Genomic DNA, 7,813 nt, shown 5'->3' with positions numbered 1-7,813 from the left:
TGCGCTGAACCTACGAAAAAGATTCTCGAAAGACGACAAGTTTTGCACAGAGTACGTGGCGTACATGGATAATATCCTCAAGAAGGGCTACGCCGTGAGATTCGACAACGCTGATCAGGAGTCAGCAAAAGGAAGAAAGTGGTATCTGCCTCACCATGGAGTCAGACATCCAGTTAAAAAGAATCTACGTGTCGTCTTCGACTGCGGAGCAAGCTTTCAAGGAACATCACTGAACCAGCAGCTTCTGCAGGGACCGGACCTGACAAGCTCCCTAATAGGGGTCCTGACAAGGTTCAGACAAGAGACTGTGGCGGTCATGGCCGACGTGGAGGCTATGTACCACCAGGTCAGAGTCAGCGACGAAGAAACTCATCGAACACAAGATGTTAGTCTTTGGTGCAACATCATCGCCAAGTGTTGCAACGTTTGCACTGCAGAAAAGTGCAACGGATCACGAGGAAGAGTTTGGCCCTGAAGCAGCCAAAACAGTCAAGAAGAACTTTTACGTCGACGACTGTCTTAAGTCGACCGCCGACGAAGAGACAGCCATCACTCTTTGTGCTGGCTTACGAAAGATGTTGGCAAAAGGTGGATTTCGCTTGACGAAATGGTCGAGCAATAGCCGAATGTTGCTCAACTCGATCCCCGAAGAAGAAAGAGCCCAAGGGTTTCAAGACCTGGACTTAGACGAAGACAACCTGCCGGTGGAGAGAGCATTGGGGATCCAGTGGTGCGCCGAATCAGACCAGTTCAGGTTCAAGATTAACCTCAAAGATCGCCTGCACACTAGGAGAGGCCTGCTTTCCCTCGTCAGCTCTATCTTCGACCCTTTGGGGTTTCTCGCTCCAGTGGTGCTGCCCGCCAAGATACTCCTACAGGATATCTGCAGGCAGAAGTATGGCTGGGACGAGGAGCTACCAGATAACGTCATCCAGACATGGGAAAAATGGATCTCAGGACTGCAAAGGCTTGAGAACTTCGGAGTGGACAGATGCATCAAGACGAAGCAGTTTGGAGCTCCAGTCTCCGCACAGCTCCACCACTTCGCCGACGCAAGTCTAGAGGCTTATGGAACAACAAGCTACCTGCTACTGCGCAACGCGACTGGCATAGTTCAAACTGCCCTGATGATGGCAAAGGCGAGGGTCGCACCCTTAAAGTCTCCAACCATACCAAGGATGGAGTTGACCGCGGCCGTAGCTGCCGTCAAGATGGACAAGTTTCTCAAGAAAGAGCTCGAACTCGAGCTGCAAGATTCTATCTTTTGGACCGACAGCACAGCTGTGCTGAAGTACTTGAACAGCGAAAGCACAAGATTCAAGACATTTGTGGCTAATAGAGTCATAGCTATCCTGAAGCATTCTCAGACCTCACAGTGGAGGTATGTCAATACCACTGTGAACCCCGCAGATCTCGTCTCAAGAGGACAGACTGTCGACGCATTCCTGAAGGAACAAAGCTGGCTGTCGGGACCAAGTTTCCTGCACTGTTCACAAGACCAGTGGCCCAAGAACCCAGATCCTGGAATGCTGGACGTCGATGATCTGGAGATCAAAGGAGTAGCTCAAGTGCATGTCATTCAGGCGGAAGAGCCAAAAGACGCAACGGGACAGTTGATGAACCATTTCTCATCCTGGACAAGGCTTAAACGCGCTGTTGCCTGGTTTCTGAAGCTGAAGGTCCTGGTTAAAGAGCTGAAAGAAGAGAGAAAGGCACCAGATGGAAAAAGCAAAGTGAGCCGGTTCAAAAAGGCTTTCCAAGGAACAGGCCTCACCTGCAAAGATCTAGCCATGGCAGAAAAAGAAATTGTCAAGCACACCCAGAAACAAACCTTCAATGAAGATTTGACAATGCTAGTGGAACAAGGAAGGGTGAAGAAAAGTAGCTCACTCTTCAAGTTGAATCCAATACTGGAGGATGGAATCCTGAAAGTAGGAGGAAGGCTGAGCCGAGCGGCAATGCCTGACGAAGCCAAGCAGCAAGTAATCTTGCCCAAAGACTCGCACATCACAAGGCTTGTGCTGAGACATATTCACGACAACACAGCTCACGCAGGAAGAAATCACATGTTGGCTCAGCTGCGTCAAAGGTTCTGGATACCTGGAGCAAATGGAGCCATCAGACGTTTTTTGCATAAGTGCGTCACCTGCAAACGGCTACATGGAACAACTGGACAACAACTCATGCCAGACGACCCCCCCCTTTACAAGAGTCGGCGTTGAATACTTCGGCGTCGTCCTTCTTCACGAGTCTGAGGACTTTTGATGAACTTTATTCCGAAGGCAAAGCCTCACCTCGGGTGGGGAGAAAAAGATGATGAACCGAAGTCAAGTCTCGGTCATGGGCAGAGCGAAGATCAAGATCTTCACTTCTTCAGTCTAGTTTAATTTTGAGACTTTAGATTGTGATGTTTAAGTTAAATGACATTTAGACGCCTTAAGTTTATATTTTTTGGGTAATTGTTTCAAGGCTGTTGATAACAATTAGGGGCCGGTAATGTAGGTGCCTAAATGCCTAGTCTGGTAATTAAGAGCAATTTCAGTTAATAGCAGTTAATAGAAAAGCATTTTGGCCTTGTATTTCATAGGATAAATAGATGGATATTATTATTATAGAAGTTAAAATGTTTTCTTTGTTGTTAGTTTGTTTCTTACAGGATATTTGGCTGATAGGCCGAGGGACTTTTAGTTTGACAGGATAACGGTGATGTCATTGATTACTGTCAGCTGCGGCAAGGTGACAGCTTTTGGTTTAGAAAGAAAACAACACAGATTTTACCGGTGTTCAGGCCAAGTGATGAGAGAGTGGAGCCAGACAGTTTTTAGACCTCTCTCTCTGGATAAACTTTGTTAATCTCGCTGCTCTATATATAATTAGGAAACAAGAACGTGTAAACCCGAGTTGGACATTAAATAGTTGATACTACTTTGTGGTCGGTGCTTTTCTTGTGCGTGGATATGGAACGGGAGGATTCAAAGACTGAGAGCGTCTGAAGCTTACGGCATCAACAAGTTTCGGATACTACACTATGACTTTATCGAGTAAGAATTTGTTGAGTCGAGGACAGTCTTAGTATTTATCCAGACATAATTCTGTATTTATGTTGTGTTCAGTGTCTCTGATATAGATATAGATGATCTACTGATGAGCAGATAATAGAGTGACTACATGAATATTAACCCTTGATCACGCAATCAAGCAAACACACTTTTTTATTATAAAATGTATTTGTAATGTACTTGAAAGACTTTTCAAAATCCACACTAATTGATCTTGTATTTTCCAATAGAACTGACAAAATTGTGGCCACTGGTGTTTTTGATCTAGGTAATAGTGATCACTGTCCTACTGCATGTGTGAGCAGTACGGAAATGTAAAAAAACTAGGTCAAATACGGTCATGAAAAGGAATTTAAAATGTTTAAATGAACAAGCTTTCATGAATGATTATGCATAGCAACATCCTGTTCATGGCAGAGTCTGCCATTGTTCAAGTGAACCTTGACCTATTCACAAATACTCTTATTTCTCTGATCAATAAACATGCTCCTCTCAAGAGACTTAAAGATAGAATAGCACCCTGGTTCTCACATGAATTGTCAACTCTGCTTAATGGCAGGAATAAGGCCTGGTCACGTGCTGGACGCTCCGGTGATCCACAACACTGGCTTGTCTTCAAACAGCTCAGAAACAGACCACAGCTATGAGAGTCAAAATCCGATTACTACTTAGATTTAATTACAAGTTCCTGGCTCAGTTTTGGAAGGCAGTTAACTTAAGAAAAATAAGACCTCAGGGCGGCCGGGTAGCGCAGCGGACTAAGCGTCTGCCTACCACCGCAAGAGACACTGGTATCGAATCCAGCTGTCAGCGGTGCCTCCGGCTTGATCGGTCATCTTCTTCTTTCGTGTAACGTCAGAGGTCCAACTCCGTATCTTGTAGCCGTGCCCTTAACTCTGGTCCCACATCAAAGAGGCTGGCTTCCGAGGGTGGTCTGTATGGGGGGCAGAGGGTGGCCTGTATAGGGGAAGATGGTCAGGATGTGGTCAACAGTCTGCTCAGGGTCTCCACACTCACATGCAGCGCTGTCTGCCAGGCCCCACTTCTTTAATGATGCTTTAAAGCGACCGACCCCAGATCTTAAACGGTTCAGCAGAACCCATTGCCGGCGTGGAAGATCGTCTCCTGTGGCGCCATCTCCTGGATCCCAGATGTAGTGGTGGATACGGGTTGGCCCAGCACTCTCCCACTCTCTCTTCCAGGCTGCCGCCAGCCATCCATTTCTGGATAGGTCCTCAGTGGTGGAACGGAGCATCTCTTGTGCCACCTTGTTGTAGGGGTGGCAAGACTTGAGTCTGCTCATAGGTGCTGTTGTAAACAGCGACTGCTACAGGTCGGTCAGGGCACCTGCACAGTGAGGGAGGGAACTGGGGGAGGTAGTGTGATCCTACCACGCGTTACACTTCCCCAGTGAGAGTCCTCGCTGTCGGGTGAAAAGAAGCTGCTGGCTGACTCCACATGTATCGGAGGGGACATGTGATAGTATCTATCAACCCTCCCTAGACCGGCAATTGGGGGGCAAATGCGCGCAACGACCAGGAAGGGGAGGGGGGAATTGGCATAACGACTAAATTGGGATGGGATAAAAATACAGAAAAAATAGATTAAAAAAATAAGACCTCTAATTCATTACCCACTCATCTTAGTGTTGACGATGTTATTTCCAGCCAAAACTAAATTTGTCTTGTATTTAATTGAAAATAAACACTTTGTAGTTGCTGGGAACCTGTTTGATAGAGAATATATCAGACTTCTTCCTGTTGATCTTAATGTTGATTAAGTCTCTTTTCATACAATGAAGTATTAGACACTCTCCAATCCATAGATCCCAGGACCTCTACTATCTCAACAGGAAGATTTTCCTAGTGTCCCCTATGTAAAGCGACCTTGGGTCTTCTTAAAGGCCCTATATAAAATGAAATTATTATTATTATTATTATTATTATTATTATTATTATTATTATTATTATTATTATTATTATTATTATTATTATTATTATTATTATTATTATTATTATTATTATTATTATTATTATTATTATTATTATTATTATTATTATTATTATTATTATTATTATTATTATTATTATTATTATTATTATTATTATTATTATGTCTGGAAATCTGCCCATGTGATGCTGTTACATAACTTTATAAATTGTTTTATATAGCACCTTTCATACATGGATTGCAGCTCAAAGTGCTTCACAGCAAATAGTATAAAATGAACATAGGCATACGATTTGCATACAGTTGACAGAATAAAAGCAATGCATAAAGTGCAGAGAAAATAATAGGTATAAAAGATAATAAAAGTAGTGCAATGTAGAAAGTGCAGACCTAAGAATAAATAATAACCTAAGCTAACGCATAAAATAAGTACAATAAGTACAGTGTTGCTCAAAGGCATGTGAACCCCCCAGGAACAGCCAGTCCCCCAAACACTAGGGATGCCCCGATCGATCGGCCAGCGATCGGTATCAGCCAATATTCAGTAAAAATATGAGATCTGTGAATTCCGATAATGCTTTATTTTCACCGATCGTGAAAACCGATCGATGACACGCGCGAAAAACATGATCCAATTCTCAGCGGAGTTCTCACTCGCTGTCTCTCTTGCTCAGCTGCTGCTGCTGCTGCACGCCTTGCCCCTCCACTCCTCCCCCTCACAGACCCATGTCAACAAATGCTCCGGAAAGTGTCGAGTGCACCTCGAGTGATACTAGCTAACTTTACTGTTTAAACAAATTTACCCAGTCAACTATTCACTTTAGTTTAATACATGAGGCATTGTCTAACGTTATCTAGCTGGCTAGCCACTGATAGCTCCTGATATCAACGTCTGATATCATAATTTTGGCAATTGTTTTCGTAGTAGTTGGCTAGTGTTGGCTAACTAGCTAACATTGTTCCGTGAGCTAACATTAGCTACCTAGCTAACGTTACTGTTTAAACAAAATTACTCAGTCAACTATTTACTTTAGTTTAATACATGAGGCATTGTCTAACGTTATCTAGCTGGCTAGCTACTGATAGCTCCTGATATCAACGTCTGATATCATAATTTTGGCAATTGTTTTCGTAGTAGTTGGCTAGTGTTGGCTAACTAGCTAACATTGTTCCGTGAGCTAACGTTAGCTACCTAGCTAACGTTACTGTTTAAACAAAATTACTCAGTCAACTATTTACTTTAGTTTAATACATGAGGCATTGTCTAACGTTATCTAGCTGGCTAGCAGTAGCTACAGATAGCTCCTGATATCAATGTCTTATAACATAATTCGTTTTTCCAGCTGTTGGCTGATTAGCTATCGTGCTTCATAGCTAACTGAACACTGAGGACATCTTATAAGTTTCAGTTCATAGGAAAATACTTTGACTATAATGGTCAGAAGTAAATGTACTTAGATACTGTTATGCTCAACACCCAGTACTATTCACTTTACTTAATTTCTAAGATTAGATTAGATAATTTAGACAGGACTTTGAGAATGCCTGTGTTAGACCTACAGTATAATACTGCCAGCTGCTATAAGAAAACCAAACGATCGGTATCGGCAGTGTATCGGCCGATATGACTCATAGACGATCGGTGATCGGTATCGGTGGCAAAAAACGTGATCGGGGCATCCCTACCAACACCCCACACATCAATCCCCACCACATCCCCATCCAAGACGCCCCCCTGATCATGACCAAAGAGAAACACAAACAGCCCGAATACACCCGGACCATTCACCAAATACAGACCAAACATGAAACATCCCTGTGTGCACAAGCATGTGAACCCCCGGGATCCAGCAGCCGCTGGCACCCACGGCCCCAACCAAACCGCCCCCAGACCTCCCCCACGGCCCCAACCCATCCCCCCCCAGATCTCCCCCAGAGCCCCAACCAATCCCCCCCCAGACCTCCCCACGGCCCCAACCAAACCCCCCCCCCCCCAGACCTCCCCCACAGCCCCAACCAACCCCCCCCCAGACCTCTCCTGCCCCGACGGACCCCGGCCAGTACTGAACAGGCCACAGAGCACACGACCCCCCCCCCCCGCCCCCCCGGCATGGCCACAGAGCACACGACCCCCCCCCCCCCGGCACGGCCACAGAGCACAACCCCCCCCCCCCCCCCCCCCCCCCCCCCCTGGGGCACGGCCACAGAGCACACACCCCCCCCCCCCCCCCGGCCACAGAGCACACGACCCCCCCCCCCCCCCCCCCGGCCACAGAGCACACGACCCCCCCCCCCCCCCGGCACGGCCACAGGTCATGGAGCACACGACCCTGAGAGGAGATAGTAGGATGAGAGGAGATAGTAGGATGAGAGGAGATAGTAGGATGAGAGGAGATAGTAGGAGAGGAGAGAAGATAGTAGGAGAGGAGAGAAGATAGTAGGAGAGGAGATAGTAGGAGAGGAGATAGTAGGAGAGGAGATAGTAGGATGAGGAGATAGTAGGATGAGGAGATAGTAGGATGAGATGAGGAGATAGTAGGAGAGGAGATAGTAGGAGAGGAGATAGTAGGATGAGAGGAGAGGAGATAGTAAGAGGAGAGGAGATCGTAGGAGGAGAGGATATAGGAGGAGGAGAGGAGATAGTAGGAGGAGAGGAGATAGTAGGAGGAGAGGAGAGAGAGGAGATAGTAGGATGAAAGGAGATAGTAAGAGGAGAGGAGATAGTAGGAGGAGAGGAGATAGTAGGAGAGGAGATAGGAGGAGGAGAGGAGAGGAGATGAGATGAGATGGCCTACAGAGCCAAC

This window comes from Notolepis coatsorum (genome assembly GCF_963971535.1).
Source record: "Notolepis coatsorum genome assembly, chromosome: 11".
Classification (NCBI taxonomy): domain Eukaryota; kingdom Metazoa; phylum Chordata; class Actinopteri; order Aulopiformes; family Paralepididae; genus Notolepis; species Notolepis coatsorum.
Note: the sequence above shows the minus strand (reverse complement) of the source record.